The sequence below is a fragment of the Pseudophryne corroboree genome, chromosome 4 (genome assembly GCF_028390025.1).
Source record: "Pseudophryne corroboree isolate aPseCor3 chromosome 4, aPseCor3.hap2, whole genome shotgun sequence".
Taxonomy (NCBI): Eukaryota; Metazoa; Chordata; class Amphibia; order Anura; family Myobatrachidae; genus Pseudophryne; species Pseudophryne corroboree.
The window spans coordinates 942,859,600-942,885,386 of NC_086447.1; the positions used below are offsets into that span (position 1 = coordinate 942,859,600).

At 49.3% G+C, this 25,787-nt stretch overlaps 1 long non-coding RNA gene across 1 annotated transcript; it reads left to right on the top strand.

Moving 5' to 3' along the window:
* Positions 1-11,190: 11,190 nt before the first annotated feature.
* On the top strand, positions 11,191-19,079 carry LOC134911914 (uncharacterized). Its single transcript, XR_010176960.1, has 3 exons — positions 11,191-11,276; positions 13,914-13,996; positions 18,855-19,079. It is a non-coding gene; the product is annotated as an uncharacterized LOC134911914 (long non-coding RNA).
* The last annotated feature ends 6,708 nt before the right edge of the window (positions 19,080-25,787 follow it).

The following is a 25,787-nucleotide window of genomic DNA, read 5'->3' on the forward strand; positions in this document are numbered from 1 at the left end:
GTTCCTCACGGGAAGGTGACGGTTGCCTAGGTAATGGATTGGACCAAGGTCTTAGACGTTCGAATCTGGTTCTTTCTTGGACTCGTTCCTTGTACCATAAATCGACTTTGTTGCAAAGAGAAATCAAGTCATCTATCACTGACCTGGTTTGGGAGTGTTGTGGACTCGGGGCTTCTTCCGATGACCGGGAAGAGGAACCGCCACTGGGTCGTAGTAGAGATGGCCGGATGTAGGTCTTCCTCATGCAGAACTAAGACGGCAGGCGGGAGGCCCAGAGGAATTCTTGTAGGTCTCCTGTAAAACAAGACTTGTAGAAATAATGAAGGCTGGGGTACTGAGATATTGGAGACACTGTGGTATTGGAGGCACTGAGGTACTGGGAGTACAGGGAGTGCTGGGAGACCCTTGGAGGCACGGAGGTGTTTGGAGGCACGGAGGTGCTTGGAGGCACGGAGGTGTTTGGAGACACCGAGGTGTTTGGAGGGACGAGGTGCTTGGAGGCACGAGGTGCTTGGAGACACGGAGGTGCTTGGAGGCACGGAGGTGCTTGGAGGCACGAGGTGCTTGGAGACACGGAGGTAACTGGAGGCACGGAGGTGCTTTGAGGCGCGGAGGTGCTTGGAGGCACGAGGTGCTTGGAGGCACGGAGGTGCTTGGAGGCACGGAGGTGCTTGGAGGCACGGAGGTGCTTGGAGGCACGAGGTGCTTGGAGACACGGAGGTAACTGGAGGCACGGAGGTGCTTGGAGGCACGAGGTGCTTGGAGACACGGAGGTGCTTGGAGGCACGGAGGTGCTTGGAGGCACGGAGGTGCTTGGAGGCACGAGGTGCTTGGAGGCACGAGGTGCTTGGAGGCACGGAGGTGCTTGGAGGCACGGAGGTGCTTGGAGGCACGGAGGTGCTTGGAGGCACGAGGTGCTTGGAGGCACGGAGGTGCTTGGAGGCACGAGGTGCTTGGAGACACGGAGGTAACTGGAGGCACGGAGGTGCTTGTAGGCACAGGATGCTTGGAAGCACAGGTTGCTTGTAGGCACAGGATGCTTGGAAGCACAGGTTGCTTGTAGGCACAGGATGCTTGGAAGCACAGGATGCTTGCAGGGACGAGGGAGCTCTGGATCATAGCTTCCACAGGAGAAACGAAGATACTCAGGCATCGGATCTCTGCCTGGTATCTGATTTTAAATTCCCCGCCCTAGCCTGATTGGCGGAGCAGGCAGGTGACGTCAGACCTGCTCCGCCTCCTTGCCCTCGCTTGTGATGGCGGCGCCCTTGCTTCCGGGAAGCCGCCGGAGAGCAGCGCCGACCCGCCGCTGAAGCCGGAGACCGACAGGGGAAGAGAGGCGCCGGGCAGACCAGGCCACCCGCAGGGACAAGCGCGGCCGCCGCCGCCCGAGGTTCGTGACAGTACCCCCTCCTCCAGGAGTGGCCCCTGGACACTTCCCGGGCTTAGTCGGATGTCTGGAGTGGAAGATCCGAATCAGACGAGGAGCCGTTACTTCAGTAGCCCCAATCCAACTTCTCTCCTCAGGTCCATAACCCTTCCAGTCCACCAAGTACTGTAATTTTTTATGAAGATAACGAGAGTCCAGAATAGCTTTGATTTCAAACTCTGCTCCAGCTTCTGCCACTACGGACGTTGGCCTTGGGAGTGCTGAGTGGAATCGATTCAGTATGAGGGGACGGAGTAGAGAAACATGGAAGGCGTTAGGTATGCGAAGATGGGCAGGCAAACCCAGTTTACAGACCACAGGATTTAAGACTTGTAGCACAGGGTAAGGACCGATGAACCTTGGAGCGAATTTCATGGTGGGCACCTTCAACCGGAGATTCCGTGTGGACAGCCATACCCTGTCCCCAACTTTATATTGAGGTGCGGCTTGCCGTTTCTTATCTGCAAAGAACTTGTACCGAACAGAAACCTGCTTAAGATTAGCATGAACCTTTCTCCAAATTTGTCCAAAGTGTCGTAGAGTGGACGCTACAGCAGGAACCTCTATTATCGGAAGGCTTGGAAATTCCGGAACACGGGGATGGAACCCGTAGTTGACGAAAAATGGTGATTCCCCAGTGGAAGAATGAAACAAATGGTTATGGGCAAACTCCGCCCAAGGCAACAACTCCACCCAGTTGTCCTGTGAAGGAGAGAGATACAACCGAAGAAAAGTCTCTAGATCTTGATTGACTCGTTCCGTTTGTCCATTTGTTTGGGGATGATAAGCCGACGAAAACTTAAGTTTAATGTGTAGAGTTGAACAAAGGGCTTTCCAAAACCTGGCGGTGAACTGTACTCCACGGTCAGAAACAATCTCTTGTGGCAACCCATGCAAACGAAAATGTTCTCGGATAAACAATAGAGCCAGTTTCGGTGCTGTCGGAAGACCAGTCAAGGGCACAAAGTGTGCCATCTTCGAAAAACGGTCAACGATAACCCAAACGGTGTTGCAACCCTTGGAACAGGGCAAGTCAGTGATGAAGTCCATGGAAATGTGAGTCCAGGGTCTCACAGGGATAGGCAGAGGACGAAGTAACCCTGCAGGAGGCAGACGAGGAGATTTATGTTGTGTACATTGGGGACACGAATTAACGCAATCTTGTACATCCTTCCTCATGGTGTTCCACCAGTAAGACCTTTGCAGAAACTTGTACATCTTCTGAGCGCCGGGATGACCGGAAAACTTGGAGTTATGGACCCACAGTAGTATTCCTGGGCGGAATCTAGCTGGTACGGACATTCTTCCAGGAGGAGGAGCTGGAGTAGTTAAAGCAGCAGAGACAGAAACTGGATTCAGAATTAAACCCCGCTCCGGAGGTTCATCCTCGTCTGTGGGAACCTGTGAACGGGAAAGCGCATCTGCTTTAATATTGAGAGTCCCGGCACGGTACTTGATAATGAACGAGAATCGGGAAAAGAAAAGTGCCCATCTCGCCTGGCGAGGATTCAAACATTGTGCGGATTTGATGTACAGTAAATTCTTGTGATCCGTGTAGATGGTAAACACATGTTTAGCCCCTTCTAGAAGATATCTCCATTCTTCCAAGGCAGATTTGATTGCCAAGAGTTCCTGGTCTCCAATAGAGTAATTTCGTTCGGCTGGAGAGAATTTACGAGAGTGGAAGCCACACGGATGTAATTTCTTATCAGAGGAATGCTGGGAGAGGACAGCCCCCACCCCGACTGAAGATGCATCAACTTCTAAGAAGAAGGGTTCCTCGAAATTTGGTTGTTGGAGAACTGGAGCCGTCGTGAAAGCTAACTTTAAGCGAGAAAAAGCTACAATGGCTTCCGGAGGCCACAAACTAGGATTAGAACCCTTTCTCGTCAGGGCAGTAATGGGTGCAACAATGGTGGAGAAACCTTTAATGAATTTCCTGTAGTAGTTCGCAAAGCCCAGGAACCTTTGTATTGCTTTCAGGGAAAGAGGCTGAGTCCAATCACGAATGGCCGACAACTTTTCCGGATCCATGCGAAGCTCCGTCCCCGAGATGACATAACCGAGGAACGGAATAGATGTTACTTCAAAGGTACATTTGGAAAGCTTGGCGTAGAGATGATTCTCTTGTAAACGGTGTAGCACCTCTTTGACTTGAGTCCTGTGTTCGACAAGATTCTTGGAAAAAATCAGTATGTCGTCCAGATATACCACAACGCTCTGATACAGCATATCACGAAAGATTTCGTTGACGAATCCCTGGAAAACCGCGGGAGCATTACTAAGACCAAACGGCATCACCAAGTATTCGTAATGCCCATCTCGGGTATTAAAGGCAGTCTTCCATTCATCCCCCTCTCGGATGCGTATAAGATTATAAGCTCCTCTCAAGTCGAGTTTTGAAAAAATGCGGGCACCACGAACCCTATCAAATAACTCTGTGATTAGTGGCAAGGGGTATTTATTCTTAATAGTAATGTCGTTTAGGCCGCGGTAGTCGATGCATGGTCTCAACCCCCCGTCCTTTTTCTTCACGAAAAAGAAGCCTGCACCAGCAGGGGAGGAAGAGGGGCGAATGAATCCCTTGAGCATATTGGACTTAATATACTCCGACATGGCTTGAGTCTCGGGAAGAGACAGAGGATATGTGCGACCACGAGGTGGCGTCTTCCCTGGGACAAGGTCAATAGGGCAGTCCCAAGGCCTGTGAGGTGGTAACAGGTCAGCAGCTTGTTCCGAAAATACGTCCTTGTACCCTTGATATGCCTCTGGAATGTGCTCTTCATCCGTTTTGGAGGTAACACGGAGCGGACAAACAGGAGTAAGACAATTAGTGTGACAAAAGGAACTCCAGGACAGAATTTGTGACGACTTCCAGTCGATGTGGGGGTTATGACTTTTCAGCCAAGGCATTCCAAGAACCAGATCATGGGGCATTTCTGGGATTACCAAGAGTTCCAAATCTTCCTGATGTAGAGCCCCGACCCGCAGCTTAACTGGCCCCGTGCGCCACATTATGAGACCTTTGGAAATTCTAGTCCCGTTGATAGCCGTCAGTGAAATTGGCCGCTCGATAGGCCGTAACTTTAAACCCAAACTTTGGGCACAGAAGGAAGAAACGAAGTTCCCTGCAGCTCCGGAATCCAATAGGGCTTCACAAGACCTGGAGACTGAATTGGAGACTAGAGTTACTGGAAGCAAGCAGTCCGAAGTTGGAGAAGCTTTTGTCGTAACTCCCAGCTTGACTCCTCCGGAACAAGCTAGGTCTGCCCGTTTCCCGGACGGACTTTACAAGATTTAAGAAAATGATCTGCGGCTCCACAGTAAAGGCAGAGTTTACCCTCACGACGACGCTGTCGTTCTTCCGGAGACAGTCGGGAGCGGTTAATTTGCATGGGCTCATCTGAGCTAGGTGAGGCCACCGGCCTAGGAGTAGGATTCCGGAACCTGGAACGATCCGAACGGTTACGTTCTCTTCCACGCTCCTGCATCCGAAGATCCACCTTGACGCAAAGGGAAATCAAATCTTCTAATGGATCCGGCAGATCTCTAGTAACCAGCTCGTCTTTCAGCCGGTCGGAAAGACCGTTCCAGAAGGCAGCTCTCAGGGCATCATTATTCCAGCGTAGTTCGGAAGCAATGGTCTGGAAATGAACCACGTACTGGCCCACGGAACGGGCGCCCTGCCGAACACGGAGCAAATCGGAAGAAGCAGTGGTCATTCTGCCGGGCTCGTCGAAAATCCTTCGAAAGGACGAGATGAAGTTGGTGTAGTTGGAAACCATGGGATCAGATCGTTCCCATAATGGAGACACCCAATCCAAAGCAGAACCTTCCAACAGAGAAATAATATATGCTACCTTGGACCGGTCTGTAGGAAAGTTGTGTGCAAGTAGCTCGAAATGTACCTCGCACTGGTTCAAGAAACCACGACAATTTTTGGGATTCCCATTATAGCGGGACGGAGTAGGCAACTGAAGGCGTGGAGTGACACCGGCCGATGGTTGAACATTGCTGGCAACGGCAACTGGTGCGACTGCTGGAACAGGAGCCGGAATTACTGAGGCCAGAGACGCCTGAATCTGATCCAGACGCCCGGACAACTGCTGGAGGTACTGCATCACCTGACCTTGTGCTGCTTCCTGACTTTGCACTCGAGAAGCCAGGTTCTGGATGGCACTAGAGTCCGTGTTCCGATCCCCCGAGTCCATGGGGCCTGAGTATACTATCACTGACCTGGTTTGGGAGTGTTGTGGACTCGGGGCTTCTTCCGATGACCGGGAAGAGGAACCGCCACTGGGTCGTAGTAGAGATGGCCGGATGTAGGTCTTCCTCATGCAGAACTAAGACGGCAGGCGGGAGGCCCAGAGGAATTCTTGTAGGTCTCCTGTAAAACAAGACTTGTAGAAATAATGAAGGCTGGGGTACTGAGATATTGGAGACACTGTGGTATTGGAGGCACTGAGGTACTGGGAGTACAGGGAGTGCTGGGAGACCCTTGGAGGCACGGAGGTGTTTGGAGGCACGGAGGTGCTTGGAGGCACGGAGGTGTTTGGAGACACCGAGGTGTTTGGAGGGACGAGGTGCTTGGAGGCACGAGGTGCTTGGAGACACGGAGGTGCTTGGAGGCACGGAGGTGCTTGGAGGCACGAGGTGCTTGGAGACACGGAGGTAACTGGAGGCACGGAGGTGCTTTGAGGCGCGGAGGTGCTTGGAGGCACGAGGTGCTTGGAGGCACGAGGTGCTTGGAGGCACGGAGGTGCTTGGAGGCACGGAGGTGCTTGGAGGCACGGAGGTGCTTGGAGGCACGAGGTGCTTGGAGACACGGAGGTAACTGGAGGCACGGAGGTGCTTGGAGGCACGAGGTGCTTGGAGACACGGAGGTGCTTGGAGGCACGGAGGTGCTTGGAGGCACGGAGGTGCTTGGAGGCACGAGGTGCTTGGAGGCACGGAGGTGCTTGGAGGCACGGAGGTGCTTGGAGGCACGGAGGTGCTTGGAGGCACGAGGTGCTTGGAGGCACGGAGGTGCTTGGAGGCACGAGGTGCTTGGAGACACGGAGGTAACTGGAGGCACGGAGGTGCTTGTAGGCACAGGATGCTTGGAAGCACAGGTTGCTTGTAGGCACAGGATGCTTGGAAGCACAGGTTGCTTGTAGGCACAGGATGCTTGGAAGCACAGGATGCTTGCAGGGACGAGGGAGCTCTGGATCATAGCTTCCACAGGAGAAACGAAGATACTCAGGCATCGGATCTCTGCCTGGTATCTGATTTTAAATTCCCCGCCCTAGCCTGATTGGCGGAGCAGGCAGGTGACGTCAGACCTGCTCCGCCTCCTTGCCCTCGCTTGTGATGGCGGCGCCCTTGCTTCCGGGAAGCCGCCGGAGAGCAGCGCCGACCCGCCGCTGAAGCCGGAGACCGACAGGGGAAGAGAGGCGCCGGGCAGACCAGGCCACCCGCAGGGACAAGCGCGGCCGCCGCCGCCCGAGGTTCGTGACATCATCAAGACGTGCAGGAATGTCCCGAGTGGCTAAATAATCTTTAACTTTGTCTGACAGTCCGTTCCAAAACACCACAATTAATGCTTCTTCATATGAGTTGAGATGACAATGTACGATCTGGATCACATATTGGCTGACAGACCAGGCACCCTGGTGAAGACGTAACATTTTCAGGAAGGCAGAGGTGGCCGAAGATTCTCCGAAATGATGCAACAAACTCAGAGTAGTCAGAAAGAACTGGGATGTAGTCAATATCCCGGCGGTTGGGATCCTGGTGTTTAGGATACCGACGCCGGGATCCCAACCGTTAAAAATGTCGGCAGCGGCGCCAGAGCTATTCACACTTGTGGGTGTACACAACACCCATACAGTGGGAATAGAACCTATGGCGAGTGGAGTGAGCCCGCAAGGGGATTTCTAGCATTCCCTCCGCTACCGGCATTGTGGCGACCGGGATCCCAGTGTTGGCATTTTGATCTCCATGATCCCGGCCGCCGGCATTCCATCCACAATCGGAAAGAATGGGATCCGCCCTCCCCCATAAGGGAGATGCCCACTCCAAGGCTTGTCCCGTCAGAAGGGAGATGAGGGAAGCGACATTGGTTCGAGCGGTTGGAGAATTGGCGCCTACAACTCAAACTGGATTTCCCACTGGTTAATAAACCCCCGGCACAGCTCTGAACTTCCGTCAAATTTACTCAGAGGAGGCAGCTGGGAAATGGGAGCAGGAGCTGGAGGTGGAGACACTGGCGGGGACAGCAGGGTTTCTTGGACTTGTGATAGCTGCATGAAGGGTAAGAGGATGAACAGACATATCTTACATACACTGTACCAGCTGAAGCTGTGTAGCCTCTTGCTTGCCCAAACGGACTAAGATTTCAGCAACCAGATCTCCCCCAGATGCTTGTTCACCCGTCGGATCCATATTTGGGCCAGTGCTTACTGTCAGGTCAGTCTGGAATGTGGTATCCGTTGAATGTGTTTGAGCGGAGGTGGGAGAGGCCACTGACGGAAGAAGACGTGGAGGCTGGACTCCCAGGGTAGAAGGATAGGCACACTATAACAACTAGAAAAGAAATAACTGTTGCTGTGAAGTTAGGGAGCGTGGTTACTGTAGCAAGAAGCAGTGGCGTAACTAGAAATTTTTCTCCCCCAAGCCAAAAAAGTCTTTGACGCCTCCCCATTGCCATTAGAAAAGTGAAGAATTTGGAAAAAGGGGGCATGGCCTCACTAAAATGGGTGTGGCCTCACTGGAAGGGGCGTGGTATTGCAGGAAAAGACTACCTTATACCCCAGTTTTGCAACCTGCACGCCCAGACGTTGGCCACCACAGGGAAAAAAATTATCCTGATTCATGCCCCATACGGTATTTGTCATTTTTCCTTCTTATAGTAATACCCCTTACACATTATGCCACACACCACAATGCCCGTTATACATTATACCACACACCGTAATACCTGTGATCCATTATACCACACACCGCAATGTCCATGGTACAGTATATCACATACCGTAATGCCTGTGACACATTATGACACATACCACAAAGCCGATTTTACATTATGCCACACACCACAATGCCCGTGATACATTATGCCACACACAGCAATGTCCGTGATACATTATGCCACACACCGCAATGTCCATTACGCATTATGCCACACACAGCAATGTCCATGATACATTATGCCACACACAGCAATGTCCATTACGCTTTATGCCACACACCACAATGCCCGTGATACATTATGCCACACACAGCAATGTCCGTGATACATTATGCCACACACCGCAATGTCCGTGATACATTATGCCACACACAGCAATGTCCGTGATACATTATGCCACACACAGCAATGTCCGTGATACAATATGCCACACACCACAATGCCCGTGATACATTATGCCACACACAGCAATGTCCGTGATACATTATGCCACACACCACAATGTCCGTGATACATTATGCCACACACAGCAATGTCCATGGTACAGTATATCACATACCGTAATGCAGTGGCGTAACTAGAAATTTTTCTCCCCCAAGCCAAAAAATCCTTCGGCATCCCCCCCCCCCCATAACCCCCATAATTGGCACTAGGAAAGGGAGAAATATGCGCGCGCCTGCGCCGCCAAAAGGGGTGTGGTTTCATTGAAATGGACGTGGTTTCGCGTAAAGGGGCGTGGCATTGCAGGAAAAGACTACCTTATACCCCAGTTTTGCAACCTGCACGCCCAGACGTTAGCCACCACAGGAAAGAAAAATAATCCTGATTCATGCCCCTTACATTATTTGTCATTTTTCCTCCTTATAGTAATGCCCAGTATACATTATTCCACATACTGCAATGGCCTTAGCCACTATGCCACACACAATAATGCACATGACACAATATGCACACACTGTAATGCCCCCGACACATTATGCCACACACCGTAATGCCTGTGACACATTATGACAGGAATCGCAATGCCCGTTATACATTATGCTCTACACTGCAATGCCCCTGATACATTATACCACATACAATGTCTGTGACACAGTATGACACACACCACAATGATCCTGAGACATTATACCACATACCACAATGCCCGTGATATAGTATACAACACACCGTAATGCCTGTGACACATTATGACACACAGCGCAATGTCCGTGATACATTATGCCACACACCGTAATGCACATTACACATTAAGTTCTACAGTAAGGCTTCTAATTACTTTTAAATTACCTGCTCGTTGCCAGGGGTTTCATACTCTTGGTTCCATGCACGGTGCCAGGGGTTTTCATGCTCAGGGTGTCATGCTCGTTGCCAGGGGTTTCATGCACTGGGTGTCATGCTCGTTGACAGCGGTTTCATGCTCTTGGTTCCATGCACGGTGCCATGGGTTTTCATGCTCAGGGTGTCATGCTCGTTGCCAGGGGTTTCATGCACTAGGTGTCATGCTCGTTGCCAGGGGTTTCATGCACTGGGTGTCATGCTTGTTGCCAGGGGTTTCATGCACTGGGTGTCATGCTAGTTGCTAGGGGGTAGTGCTTGTTGCTAGGGCCATGCTCCCAGTGCCACATATGCCCCCAGTGCCAGATATTCCCCCACAGTGCCAGGTATATGCCCCCAGTGCCAGATATTCCCCCACAGTGCCAGATATTCCCCCACAGTGCCAGGTATATGCCCCCAGTGCCAGATCTTCCCCAACAGTGCCAGGTATATGCCCCCAGTGCCAGATATTTCCCCACAGTGCCAGGTATATGCCCCCAGTGCCAGATATTCCCCCACAGTGCCAGGTATATGCCCCCAGTGCCAGATATTCCCCCACAGTGCCTGCTCCCACCCCCCACCCCCCGCTCCTTTGTGTTGGAGGGACACGGAGCGCACATCGCACGCCTCTCCTGTGTCCCTCCTGGCTCTCCTGCCGGTCTAATAAAGGAAGTGCCGGTTCGTGAGCCAATCAGAGCTCACGAACGGCACTTCCTTTATTAGACCGGCCGGGGGAGAGCCAGGGAGGGACACAGGAGAGGCGCGCGATGTGCGCTCCGTGTCCCTCCTTACAGCAGCGGAGGGAAGGAGACCGCAGATTGACATGCGGACGCTCGTCCGCATGTCAATCTGTGCAAAGTCAGTGGCGCCCCCGCAGCCCCTCGCCCCCAAGCCACCGCGAGGACTGCGGGGGCAGTAGTTACGCCACTGCCGTAATGCCTGTGACACATTATGACACATACCACAATGCCAGTTTTACATTATGCCACACACCACAATGCCCGTGATACAATATGCCACACACCGCAATGTCCGTGATACAGGGCCGGCGCTTCCATTAGGCAGCTTTAGGCAGCTGCCTATGGGCGCCAGGACCTGAGGGGGCGGTATGCTGAGGCTGTCAGGAGCCCTGGTCGTTTTGACTGTTAGCCGCCAACCCGCTCTCCCCCCTTCGCCCTTTACTAGCCCCCATGAAATAGCAGCAGCAAGGCACCCGGCGGCATGGAGACACATAGCAGCGCTGCGGGTAGTCCTGCAACGATGCTAAGCTGACTGACAGGCAGCTAGACAATTTACTGCCGCACCGCTATGCAGTGGGAGCAGAGAGTTGGTTTCCCCCTCGGCCAGTCCCGTGTCCCCCATCTGCCGGGCCGGCTCCATAGCCTGCTGCTTGATGGGGTTTTTTTGGTGGTTTTTTTTTTATAAAAGGGGCGTGGCCACACCTCCGTGATTAGGCCACGCCCCCCCCCCCCCCCCCCCCCCCCCCCCCCCCCCCCGAGTATGCTAGGTCCTCGGCGGTTTTTCTATGGCTCTGCTGCCTGTTCTTTCGGACTTGCTCCTGTGATATACTGTAAGCTGGAGGTAACTAACTACTGTGTGTGTGTGTGTGTGTGTGTGTGTGTGTGTGTGTGTGTGTGTGTGTGTGTGTGTGTGTGTGTGTGTGTGTGCCTCAGTATGAGTTTGTCGTCTCAGTATGTGTCTCAGTATGAGTGTGTGTGTGTCTCAGTATGAGTGTGTGTCTCAGTATCAGTGTGTGTCTCAGTATCAGTGTGTGTGTGTCTCTGACTTAGTATTAGTGTCATCATACGCGGATTCAGGGGGGGGGGGGCACCAAGGCACGTGCTCCCCCTGTCATTTAGGAGGTGTTTTTTTTTTAATGCTGCACTGCACAATGAGGCCGCCGGCTGTCGGTCCCTCCTTCCTGTAGCAGCTTACCTAGGAACGAACAGCCCAGCTCCGCCTCCTGGATTCTGATTCGCGGGCTGGGCCTAATTCGGACTTTAGTGTCACCCTCTCCCTGGCTGCACTAGTACACGGGGGAAGAGGGGCTCCGCGGTACGCTGATTGCGGGGGAGAGAGATCCGTCAATGCCGCCGCCTGTTAGATGGAGCAAGCTGCCGCCTGATGGAGCCAGCCGGACCCGCCACCAGGAGACAGATCCCTGCACAGAGTTGGCAGTGCAGGGGTGATTGAGCTGAGCTGGGGACCGAGGAAGCAGGTAGGGTGCAGGGACACGGGAAGGGCTACTGAGTGAGTGTGCGGTGCTGCACTCGCATGTGCAGGGCCAGACAGAAACAGTGCTCTCTCAGTGTCTGCTCCCTTCTCCAGCCTGGTGCCCCCACCTTTACTGCCCCTAGCCCCAGTGTCTCCCATCCTGCCAGCCCAATGTTTCCCCTTCCCTCCCCAACCAGCCCACTGTTCCCATCTCACTGCTCTCCCATCTAGAACCCCCCAGTGAGTCTAGACATACTGATCCCTGCTCACCAGCCCAGTGTTACCCCTTTCACTGCCCCCTTCCCATCCTGCCAAGTGCCTCCCCACTCATAGTGCCCTGGGCCCCCCAATCCAGCCCAGTGTCCCCCACCATCTCACTAACTCCCTTATCCCAGTATCTACCACCCTGTCTGCCCAGTGTCTCCCCTCTCCCAGCCCCCTGCCCCCATCTCACTGCCACTCAGCAAGGACATCCCCTCATTCAGCCCAGTGTATCCCCTTCTACAGCCTAGTGTTTCCCCCTCCCACCACCATCTCTCTGCCCCATTTCCATCTAGGCCGGTGTCCCATATATAGATCCCACTGCCTGTCACCTACTGCCTTTCTGTCTCCAGCTATCTCTCCCCATCACTTTTCTCCCGTTACCCATTGCCTTCTACTCTCAACCTGACATCACCCACTGCCTCTCCCCATCACATTCTCCCTGTCACCTACTGCCTTTCTGTCTCCAACTATCTCTCCCCATCACTTTTCTCTAATGTCACCCATTGCCTTTTACTCTCTACCTGACATCACCCACTACCTCTCCCCGTCACATTCTCCCTGTCACCCACTGCCTTTCTTTCTCCCACTATTTCACCCCATCACTTCTCCCTCCTGTCTGCCTCTCCCTGTCACCCACTATCTCTGCCCGTCATCCACTATGTCACAAACAATCTCACATTCTGTGGCGTCACCCACTGCCTCATGGATATGGCATTCTCTTTGAAGCCACAACCATTGTTGCAAGGCCAAACCCACTTTTCTGGAGCACGTGCGTCTTATGTGCGCACTAAAGTACCTCCCCCTCATTTCCTCTGTCTTGGTGCCCCCCCCCCCCGTCATTTTGTTCTGGATCCGCCCCTGAGTGTCATTGTGTTTCTCAGTATGAGTGTACATGTGCCTCTACCTCAGTATGAGTGTCAGTGTGTGTGTCTCAGTGTGAGTGTCACTGTGTGTCTCAGTATGAGTGCCACCGTGTGTCCGTCTCAGTATGAGTGTCAGTGTGTGTGTGTCTCAGTATGAGTGTCACTGTGTGTGTGTGTGTGTGTGTGTGTGTGTGTCTCAGTATGAGTGTGTGTGGGCCTCAGTGTGTGTAGTTGTGTATGTGTTACAGGGCTCACTGGGAAACATCCAGTACCTGTAATGCTATACCTCACACTCTGTTAAAGGTGTGGCATTTGATATGCCGGCTGTCGGGATCCCAGCGCTCAGCATACCGACGCCGGAATCCCGACAGCCGGCATACCGACAACTATTTTCCCTCTTGGGGTGTCCACGATCCCCCTGGAGGGAGAATAACAAGCGCCACCGTGCCCGCAAGGGGCTCTTTTGTGCTCGCCCCGCTGCCGGTATACCAGCGGTCAGGATCCCAGCGACGGTATGCTGGGCGCTGGGATCCCTAGCACTGTCATACCGTAGTACACCCAGTTAAAGAAGTTCCCTGCACACATACTGTATCACAAAAGGCCTGCAGTTGCTGAGAGTATAGGCAGATTCAGTGGCAGCACCGAGCACTGAGCCCCCCCCCCCCCCCCCCTCACAGCAACAGGCGGGCTGCACTTGGGGGGGGGGGGGCAGAATGTCACATATGCCCCAGGCCGCTCCGTCATTTATGTCCTGGTCCGCCTCATCTACAGAAAGTGGACCAGTGGTTTATGCATCTGCAGCCTGATCCAACTGTCACTGTGGGACCAGCACCAGCATGTGATACTACTACAGACTTTTTTTTACTTTGTCCTACAGACCTACGGAAGACCTGTAGGTGCATAGGCTGTGATGGATGCCGACTGATTGCTTCTCCGTCTGACGGTTACTCCTCCTTGCAAGTAGGTAGTGGAGTTTTTTTTTTCCATGTGTCAGCTGTAGCTGGTGTGAAACTACATTGTCCAGTATGCCCTGCTTCTTTTTTGGCAGGATATGCTGGGACTTGCAGTTCCACATTGGCTGGGGGTGCCACATTTCACCTATATTTGCAACATAAAAACTGTCAATGAACCAACATAGTATATCACCAGATATATAGTGTATGGCTGAACAAGACATCCGTACCTGCTGCTCAGAAAATGTATTTGTCAGTTTGTCGTGTTCTATTTTTTTTACCATTTATTAGTACTGAAATCTAACTGCACACACTAAAAATAAACTGCCCAACAACGCTCAGAATCCCGATGCCGGAATCCCAAGAGTCAGCATACTGAATGTAAGTATGCCGGGGAGGGTTACAGTTAGGCTGTGGGGGGAGGGGGCTAGGGTTAGGCACCATGGTAGGGTTAGGTTGCAGGGGGGGAAATTAAAGTTAGACTGCAGGAAGGGAGGGTTAGGCGGCAGGTAGGGGAGGGAAGGGGGTTAGCATACTTTCCTACGAGGGGTTGGGATTATGGGGGTCATTCCGAGTTGATCGCTAGATTAAAATGTTCACTGCGCTGCGATTAAGTGAAAAAACAGCACTTCTGCGCATGCGTATGCACAAAGTACTTTCACAATGGCCGATGTAGTTTCACACAAGGTCTAGCGTTGCTTTTCAGTCGCAATGGCGGCCTCAGAGTGATTGACATGAAGTGGGCGTTTCTGGGTGTCAACTAACCGTTTCCAGGTAGTGTTCGAAAAAACGCAGGCGTTCCAGGAAAAACGCAGTCGTGGCTGGGAGAACGCAGGGTGTGTTTGTGACGTCAAATCCGGAACTGAATGGTCTGAAGTGATCGCAAGCGCTGAGTAGGTCTGAAGCTACTCTGAAACTGCACAATTTGTTTTTGCTGCCGCTCTGCGATCCTTTAGTTCGCACTTCTGCTAAGCTAAAATACACTCCCAGTGGGCGGCGGCATAGCGTTTGCACGGCTGATAAAAACTGCTAGCGAGTGATCAACTCGGAATGACCACCTATAAGCAGCAGGATGCTGCTGTCATTCTTCTGAATACCGGCATCCTAAGCGTCAGGATCCCTTTCCCAAACTGCTGTAGGGTGTATTCTCTATACAGTCTGCAACATTTTTGATACGTTATTATCCAATTGGCGGAACAGTAGCATAGGGTAAGCATTACTGCCTCACAGCACTCAGGTCATGAGTTCAATTCCTGGTCATGGCCTGTCTGTGTAGAGTTTGCATGTTCTTTTTATGTTTCTATGGGTTTCCTCTGGGTATTCCTGTTTCCACCCACACTCCAAAAACATATGGTCAGGTTATGTGGATTTGTCTGTGTGTGTTTGCATTTTAGAGAGTATCACTCCCATTCCAGTGGAACAGGGAGAGATATGAATTCTGATGTTCTGTGTACAAATTAGTGGCACTATATAAGTAAATAATAATAATAATAATTTTGATACTAAGATAGGGCCTTGCACATATGTTGGAGAAGCCATCACGTTTTCCCTTTGTACTTAGCAGGAGCACATTAATTTGCTGTTCTGACAATAATAAAGGGCTATATGCAAGTTATGTACTGGGGAGCATTGTGTTTTGGTTTTTCCTGTCAGGGCAAATGTGTGTTTCTTTTACCCTGTGGAAGCCAATGTGTTTTTTTCTTTTTTTCCTGAAAGGGGTCATTGTGTTTGTTATTATTTGTTCCTGTGGATGCCAATGTGTTTTATTTTATCCTGTGGTGGCTGATAGGTGTGATGGTGGGGGGGTGGGGGGAGGTTGAAGTCTTGCCTAGGGTGCCGAGAAACCTTGCACCGGCCCTGCCGTGATACATTATGCCACACACAGCAATGTCCGTGATACATTATGCCACACACTGCAATGTCCGTGATACATTATGCCACACACAGCAATGTCCGTGATACATTATACCACACACAGCAATGTCCGTGATACATTATGCCACATACTGCAATGTCCATGATACATTATGCCACACACTGCAATGTCCGTGATACATCATACCACACACCGCAATGTCCATTACGCATTATGAAACACAGTAAGGCTTCTAATTACTTTTAAATTACCTGCTCACTGCCAGGGGTTTCATGCTCTTGGTTCCATGCATGATGCCAGGGGTTTTCATGCTAAGGATGTCTTACTAGTTGCCGGAGATTTCATGCGCTTGGTGTCTTGCTCATTGCCAGGGGGTAATGCTTGTTGCCAGGAGTTTCATGTGCTGGTTGTCAAGCTCGTTGCCAGGGGGTAATGCTTGTTGCCAGGGGTCCGGTGCACTGGGTGTCATACTTGTTTCCAGGGGGTTATGCTTGTTACCAGGGGTTTCATGCACTGGGTGTCATGCTCGTTGCTAGGGATTTTCATGCTCTGGGTGTCATGCTTGTTTCCAGGGGGTAAAGCTTGTTGCTAGGAGTTTTTAAAGCTTGTTGCCAAGGGGTATTCATGCTCGTTGCCAAGGTGTAAGGCAGCCGCTGCTGCCAGAGCTATGCGCTCCCAGTTCCCAACACCACTTCCCTGCAGTCAGACGCTAGAGGTCAAGTATGACCTCTAGCATGTCTCCTTCATGGCGGTGGTCATTTTGGGATTGACATTTAGCAGATTGACATGCGGACTCCAAGCCTCTGCAGTGGCTGCAGGGGTGGTAGTTAAGCCTCTGGCAAGAAGATAACTGCAAAGACTGGTACTTGATTATGCCCCTTGAGGATAATAGCTGTGAAGACTGAGAGTTGAATAATTGTAACTTGAGGACTATAACAGGTTACTTGATGGCTGGGACTTGGAGACAATAACTGTGAAAACTGGAGGCTGAGGAGTTGCTGCGATCAAAGACAAGAATTAAGAGAGATGGATACTTGGAAAACAAGATCAGACAAGCCTTTTCCCAGATGCCACAAACACTCTGAAAGGGGATTCATTAGAGAAAATGACTTTACCCCAGTTCTCAGCTGTCCAATCTTTGTAGAATATCAGTCTGTCCCTGATGTCTTTCCTGGAGAGAAATGGCTTCTTTTGCCCTTGTCCGGAGAAGGAAAGGTGAGTGCTACCATGTGTCATCCTGAGATCATCCACGTGTGGGGTGGCTTCTCAGCCAAGGGAGCGGCTCACTCACAATTTTGCCTAAGCACACAGCCATAAATAATTATTATATTGGGTGCAGATCATTAGATCTACCGTCAGTAGGTCAGCCACTAATGGTCGACATGCATTAGGTCGATAGGGGCAAATGGTCAATATGGAAATGATTGACACAAAAAGGTCGACACAATTTTTGTAATTTTATTTTTGTGTTTTGTAACTTTTCTTCCACAAGTAAGCCCCATTAGTGTACAGCGCTCTCATGTGGCTCACGGCTTTGGCCAAGGTGACTGTTCCAATCATAGTCTACATGGTAAAGTATGAAAAATTAACCACTGTCATGTCCACCTTTTCAACCTGTTAACATTTTGATATCTCTATCTTTTAACATGTTGACCTTTTGACCCCTGTCAATCTAATGCATGCCAACCATTAGTGGTCAACCTATTGACTGTAGACCTTTTTATTGTAGATCTATAGACCGGATACATATTTAGGGGTAATTCTTTTTGAATGGAGGTTTCCTCTAATGAACACTTAACAGCTGATGCGGAGCCGGCCCATCGCCTGTTTACAGAGTAAAGAACGAGTGTTTTTGGGCTGCATGCACTCCGGGTACAGTGATGCAGAGGCGCACATACCTTCTGTGTGAGTGGCGAGGTATAAGTGATCTGTAACGGGGGTCCTCATGTAGGCAAAGCTAAGATGGGGCAAGTCAGTGGCGTTACGGTTATGCAGAGTTGTGCTTATACTCCTGCTTTCAGATGGATCTAATGATGATGGTGGATATCAGGCAGACGTATGGGTAGGTGGGGTCTGCTCACACCTGTATGGATTCCACTGCCTGCACATAATGTAGCTTTATAGGAGGAACCAATGATTATAATGATGGAGCCTTGTGAGCACCGTTCATGTCCCATGAGTATTGGTCATGGAGAACCTCTGTAATGCCGCTGGCTACTAGTGAAATGATTGGCCACAAAATGACATCTAGGTGACACTGGATCCATATATCCATTACAATATTTAACACATTAAAGCTGGATAACTCCCAGAAACCATATTCCTTCACCAGTGACAGACATGAGACTCTACACTCCTTGTGCACTGTATATGATCCATACCTTGTAAATCCTTTTGGAAAGTTGCAGAAGCCAGAATTGGGTCATACATATGTCACTCACCTAAATTCTGCTGCCATTTCTCTCTTTTAACTTTCCGGAAAGATAACTGAATGTATGTTTTATGGAAAACCGCCACGTTGTGAAATGAAGGATATAATGAAAAAAATGCAGAACCTGAAAATAAACTGCAGAAAGTTCCAGCATCTCTGGCTTCACGAATCAGGGAAAAGTATTTTTACTGCGCTGTCAATATTTATTCTGGAAGCTTATGTCAATAGGCCCTGTTAGATGTATAACGTGCCTGCCGAATGGCGCTAGGTGTCTTTTCACCGCAGAAAAGTATATCCTTAAGAATATAGTAAACAGGAACTGTGGTTTTGCAGATCTGTAAGTTAAAAAAATATAACAAAAAATACACTCACGGGATACAAACATAATTATCCTGATTTAAGATTTATTGTGCAATTATTTTTATTTTAAAGTCAAAGAAAAGAAAATGAGAGACATGGCTCTGGTCTTTTGTGCGTCCTTTAGGGAGGTATGTTACATTGTGAGGCATGAGGCGCAGGAACGGTACAGATTTCCATCTTTTTGTTTGTCTTTCCAAGGGAAAAAGTCTGTCTGGGGGTCATCTGTGAATCAGACTGGAGCCGTTGGTGTCTGGGTGCAGAAACTTACACGTAACAGAGACATTGATAGAGAAAGCATCTCCAATTACTCCTACAGACGCCACTGCACAAAAAAGGGCATTTTGATTTTTGCATTTGAAATGTTATTACTATTATATAGATGATGTAGCGACAAGTATAAAATGTGTCACAATACTGAATAAACTAGGAAAAATAAAAGTATAGTGTTACAATGAACGGTTGTATGAAGTTTTCTGTTTACGCTACAAATGTGCCGCCACTTTGATTCATCGGTTCCTTCTGAGCCTCAAAATTTTTTTTTATCATCCTGCTTATTCCACCACCCAACGAAACCTGTTGCTCAGATGTATAACGCAGCCACGTATTACCTGGGAAGTAGATTACACGTCCTGACCTAGATGCATCACCATTAAGTTGAAGGATACCCAGAGTTTCCCCGTCACGTATGATTAATGGGCGTTTGTTAGTCTGTTGGCAGTAATTGGGAAGTAATGCTTAGTGTTCCCCTGCCAGGCTAATCAGCAAATGATCGTGTGATGTCACTCAGGCCGCACGCTGTATGTAATAATGTTCCCCGAACAATGAGCTGCTTATATCTGTAGAGTGGTGGGCTTCTGTTCCCGCTGCACTTTCTTTCCATCACGGATATAGATGTGGAAAGAGCAGAAATCCCTGTGGCTTTTTGGAACTAGATACAACAAGTGAATGTAATGTAACTTCAATACACAAGCGGCCTGTTGTTTGCTTTGAGTAGTTTTAGGAACCCCGTGACTTTCAAACCTTTTATTCAGCAATTTACATTCATCCAGGTTTGGGGACTGGAAAAAGCATTTACTCATGTTTATCAACTCATACATCAGGGATCAGATATAATTGTACCTACGGAACAACACCTACGCTGTTCTGCAACGTGCTGCGTCCCTAGACCTGTATCGTCGCTTAAATAAGTGGATGGAAACAGACCCGTGACCCCTGCATATACACAGCTCAGTGTTGTAATGGTACAGAAACCCTCAGCCACGTGGTAAGATTACTTGCAATTGCCCAGGAGAGGGGGACATGGTGCGGTGTGACATGGGCAGCACGGATGGTGTAGTGGTTAGCATTACTGCCTCACTGCACTGAGGTCATGGGTTCCATTCCCACCATGGTCCTAATGGCGTGGAGCTTGAATACTCTCCCTGTGCTTGTGTGGGTTTCCTCCGGGGACTGTTGTAGGGAGTATGGAGTAGATGATAATCTAAGTTAGAGAAGGAAAAGCACATGAGGGAAGAGGGCCCTGCTCGTTAGAGCTTACATTCTGAAGAGGAAAGGGCAGACAGACGGGGAGACACAGATGGGATATACAGTAAACGTGTGCCACGGTAGGATAGGATGATATTAGGCTGGGTTTGGTGAAGAAGTGGGTCTTGAGAGCTCGTTTGAAGTTTTGTAGAGAGGTGGAGAGTCTGAGGGGGAGAGGTAGGGAATTCCAGAGAAGTGGTGCAGCACGTGAAAAATCTTGTAGGTAGGAGTGGAAGGAGGTAAACAGGAGGCAGGAGAGGCGGTGAGCATTAGCAGAGCGAAGAGGACGGGTGGGAGAGTAAAGGGAGATAAGGTCAGAGATGTAGATGGGAGAGGAGTGGGTGAGGGCTTTGTAAGTGAGTGTGAGAAGCTTGAATTGGATTCTGAAGGGGAAAGGAAGCCAGTGAGGGGCTAGTAGGAGAGGGGCGACAGATGTAGTATGCTTGGAGAGGAACATGAGCTGGGAAGCAAAATGGAGAACAGATTGGAGCGGAGAGAGGTGTTATGGAGATTACAATAGTCCAATCTGGAATCTCTGGCAGGGTCTAAATGTGTGGTTTGAAGGAGAGGGAGGAGTCAAGGATCACTCCTGGGGGCAATAGGAGATGGTTGAGCCATCAACAAATAATGAAATTGTTGGAGGTCAGGTTATGCGTCTACGCATGGCATTTCAGTCATATGGTGTTTGTATGGAGGTGTAATGGATTCACAATGTGAGAAGTGGATGCAGGAAGAGGAGCATATTGCAGGATGTGGAAGGGGAGAACAATGAGGGATGTAGAGGGGGATGGGGAGCACAGTGTGGGATGAGGATGGGTGAAGGGAGTAGATTGTAGGATGTAGAGGGGGAAGGGGAGCACAGTGTGGGATGAGGATGGGTGAAGGGAGTAGATTGTAGGATGTAGAGGGGGAAGGGGAGCACAGTGTGGGATGAGGATGGGTGAAGGGAGTAGATTGTAGGATGTAGAGGGGGAAGGGGAGCACAGTGTGGGATGAGGATGGGTGAAGGGAGTAGATTGTAGGATGTAGAGGGGGAAGGGGAGCACAGTGTGGGATGAGGATGGGTGAAGGGAGTAGATTGTAGGATGTAGAGGGGGAAGGGGAGCACAGTGTGGGATGAGGATGGGTGAAGGGAGTAGATTGTAGGATGTAGAGGGGGAAGGGGAGCACAGTGTGGGATGAGGATGGGTGAAGGGAGTAGATTTTAGGATGTAGAGGGGGAAGGGGAGCACAGTGTGGGATGAGGATGGGTGAAGGGAGTAGATTGTAGGATGTAGAGGGGGAAGGGGAGCACAGTGTGGGATGAGGATGGGTGAAGGGAGTAGATTGTAGGATGTAGAGGGGAAAGGGGAGCACAGTGTGGGATGAGGATGGGTGAAGGGAGTAGATTGTAGGATGTAGAGGGGGAAGGCGAGCAAAGTGTGGGATGTAAAGGGGAAAAGGTAGAACATTTTAGTATGTGAAGGTGGAAGGGTAGAACTTAGTACATGTGACAAACCAGCACTAGCGCTATCTGTTATACTGAGGCCCATGTGTCGGAAACCTGACATATGTGTATTATGCCGGGCGTACACGTAAGACGCCAGTCACACCATCAGGCAGCCTGGGACAGTGCAGATACTGTATCACAGGCATTTGCTGTAAGTTCTCTCACAGTGTATTGGCCATGATATTGGTGCTCTGCCCCCAGGGAGGAGACATTTTGCCGTTCCTGCACGTGTGAAGGATCAGGGGAAATGTGTGTCGGTTGGTTGGCCGTGGCAGGGAAAGAACGCTGAGGGCACTTACATGTCACTGAAGCGACATAAAAACCTGGCTGTGGCTGAAATACGGTATTTTAAAAACCTGGCAACTGAGGGGTTAACTTTCTAGTTTTGGAGGAATTGCATCATGACAGCAGATGGTTATAGATTGGTGGTTTTAGGGTAGGAGAAGACAGAAGGAATATGTTAGGGGCTATTGAAGTAACTTCTGCCTCTTTGCCAAGAAGCTTTTGCCCGTCCCTCCCTCCCTTAGATGGTTCCTTGGTTGTAGTCGTTTTAGTGTCGGCCATGAGGTGGCAGCGTTCAGAACGGTCAGATAATATCTGGTTGGTTTAGTGAATGTTTCCCTGAGGGACAGTTCCGTTGAAGAAAGTGGTTACAGTCTGTGTTAGTTTTTACCTCTAGGGACATCACCAGACCAGGTGGGTCCCTAGGTACACTTTAGTTGAGGTGGGTCCCTAGGTACACTTTAGTTGAGGTGTGTCCCTAGGTACACTTTAGTTGAGGTGGGTCGCTAGGTACACTTTAGTTGAGGTGGGTCCCTAGGTACACTTTAGTTGAGGTGGGTCACTAGGTACACTTTAGTTGAGGTGTGTCCCTAGGTACACTTTAGTTGAGGTGGGTCCCTAGGTACACTTTAGTTGAGGTGGGTCCCTAGGTACACTTTAGTTGAGGTGGGTCCCTAGGTACACTTTAGTTGAGGTGGGTCCCTAGGTACACTTTAGTTGAGGTGGGTCCCTAGGTACACTTTAGTTGAGGTGGGTCCCTAGGTACACCTTAGTTGAGGTGGGTCACTAGGTACACTTTAGTTGAGGTGTGTCCCTAGGTACACTTTAGTTGAGGTGGGTCCCTAGGTACACTTTAGTTGAGGTGGGTCCCTAGGTACACTTTAGTTGAGGTGGGTCCCTAGGTACACTTTAGTTGAGGTGGGTCCCTAGGTACACTTTAGTTGAGGTGGGTCCCTAGGTACACTTTAGTTGAGGTGTGTCCCTAGGTACACTTTAGTTGAGGTGGGTCCCTAGGTACACTTTAGTTGAGGTGGGTCCCTAGGTACACTTTAGTTGAGGTGGGTCCCTAGGTACACTTTAGTTGAGGTGGGTCACTAGGTACACTTTAGTTGAGGTGTGTCCCTAGGTACACTTTAGTTGAGGTGGGTCCCTAGGTACACTTTAGTTGAGGTGGGTCCCTAGGTACACTTTAGTTGAGGTGGGTCCCTAGGTACACTTTAGTTGAGGTGGGTCCCTAGGTACACTTTAGTTGAGGTGGGTCCCTAGGTACACTTTAGTTGAGGTGGGTCCCTAGGTACACTTTAGTTGAGGTGGGTCCCTAGGTACACTTTAGTTGAGGTGTGTCCCTAGGTACACTTTAGTTGAGGTGGGTTCCTAGGTACACTTTAGTTGAGGTGGGTCCCTAGGTACACTTTAGTTGAGGTGTGTCCCTAGGTACACTTTAGTTGAGATGGGCCCCTAGGTACACTTTAGTTGAGGTGGGTCTCTAGGTACACTTTAGTTGAGCTGTCCCTTACGTTGAATAAGTAGGACAGTTGGTCCAAGTTTTTTGTTTGGTGATCCCGGTAAGTGCAGGGCGAATAGCTCGGCACTTACGAGTTGCAGATGTAGTTGGGGATGTAGGCAGTAGGCCCATCCCGGTGCTTAAGGGCAGGAGGCCCTGAAGATAATCTTAATTTGAATTATTTACATTTTTCACATATTTTGCTTTATATTTCAATGTTTTATGCAAGCGTTCTTCTCCCCGCCACCATAGTTAGAGGAGGGAATTTTTATTTTCAGTTTAGATTCAAATAGGCCTCCCTCACAAAACAAATAAGCTGACCCCGTTCACCGCATTTTCAGTTGTCTGTGTCGTTATTTCAGTATTGAGAGGGTATGAATGATGCACAGATGCTTTGTGCCGTGGAGAGTTTATACACTGACCAATGCAGCCGACATGACACTTTTAAAATATAGAATTTCTAGAGAAACGCTGCACATTCTGGCTTGTCCGTCCAATCAATATTAACGGATCGGTCATCCGCATACACGCAGCAATTATCTGTGTGATCCGCTGATATCGGACAGATTGGCCATATAATCGATGTGTGTGCAGCATTATACTCCCAATAAATGTTTTACACCAATTTTTATCCAATGTGTTCAAATCTTCTGGAGATATATTCACCGAACACAGTCTCATTTATGACAGGCCATTGACCCAGATTTAAATACTGTATTTGATAGTTTTGATTTATTCTGGAACATTTAGAACTGTGGAATTATCTGAGTATTATCACCACACATCATTCTGTATAGAGTCCAGTTATGTCAGCGTTCCCTCTGCACCCCATTCTCACCTAGTGCACATGTATACTACCCAGTCACACGCTTCTGCCGCCAATACTCAGTTCTGTAGAACTCGGAATCATCTATCCATATGTGCGCATGGATCCAAAGCAGGTATAGGACGATAACACACAAGATCCACCAGCAGAACTGACGCGATATCACCGCGGAATCAGCCCCTGTATCGCTGTACTAGTTGTTCTGCAATTCATTTTCCAAAATATAAAAATACTTGTAATAAATGTTTTCTGAAAACTGTGATCTATGGATGTATAAATATTCCTGTTTCTGATTACACGATGTTCATTTTTCTTCTCCCAAATCCTCCTGGACACCTTAATGCACTCATCACTAAGCCGCGTTCAGCTCCTCACTCTCCCGTTATCTGTCCCAGAATGTAGAGAGCAGTCAGCGCAATTCTTCGCAGACGCGCTAAGGGTACATCAGATCTGCTGTCTCAGTGCAGACAGACAGCACTTTGCGGATCCTTTGGAAAACATTGAATCTGGTTAGTTTTAAAAGACCAGATAAACTATCTAGAAGATAGATGTAGAGTGCCTTCATTATGCCAGCGGCAGACAAATGGTGCGACTGGTAACGCCTGACATGCAGAATGTCTTGGACATGCCAAATAGAGTTGCAGGGTAGCACACCATATATCATGCTGGACGGAGAGGAATTATTGCCTCTTTGCTTCGTCAGCTGCTTAAAATGTTCTGCTGTTAGGTGGGAGAGAACAAATATTCCTCTTTTAGAAAATAAAGTTATAGAGAAAACTGTTAATATTAAAATGAGTCCATGTTTGTTCATATCTGGTCATAATTCGCTGTTTAAAGTTGATTATCTGTTCAGTGACGCTCTCTGTTTATATGTTGGTTACTGGTGCTGTCTTTATTATATGGCAGTCACTGATGCTGTCTGTATTATATGATAGTCACTAATGCTGTCTTTATTATATGGCAGTCACTGATGCTGTCTGTATTATATGATAGTCACTAATGCTGTCTTTATTATATGGCAGTCACTGATGCTGTCTGTATTATATGATAGTCACTAATGCTGTCTTTATTATATGGCAGTCACTGATGCTGTCTGTATTATATGATAGTCACTAATGCTGTCTTTATTATATGGCAGTCACTGATGCTGTCTGTATTATATGATAGTCACTAATGCTGTCTTTATTATATGGCAGTCACTGATGCTGTCTGTATTATATGATAGTCACTAATGCTGTCTTTATTATATGGCAGTCACTGATGCTGTCTGTATTATATGATAGTCACTAATGCTGTCTTTATTATATGGCAGTCACTGATGCTGTCTGTATTATATGATAGTCACTAATGCTGTCTTTATTATATGGCAGTCACTGATGCTGTCTGTATTATATGATAGTCACTAATGCTGTCTTTATTTTATGGCAGTCACTGTTGCTGTCTGTATTATATGATAGTCACTAATGTTGTCTTTATTATATGGTAGTCACTGATGCTGTCTTTATT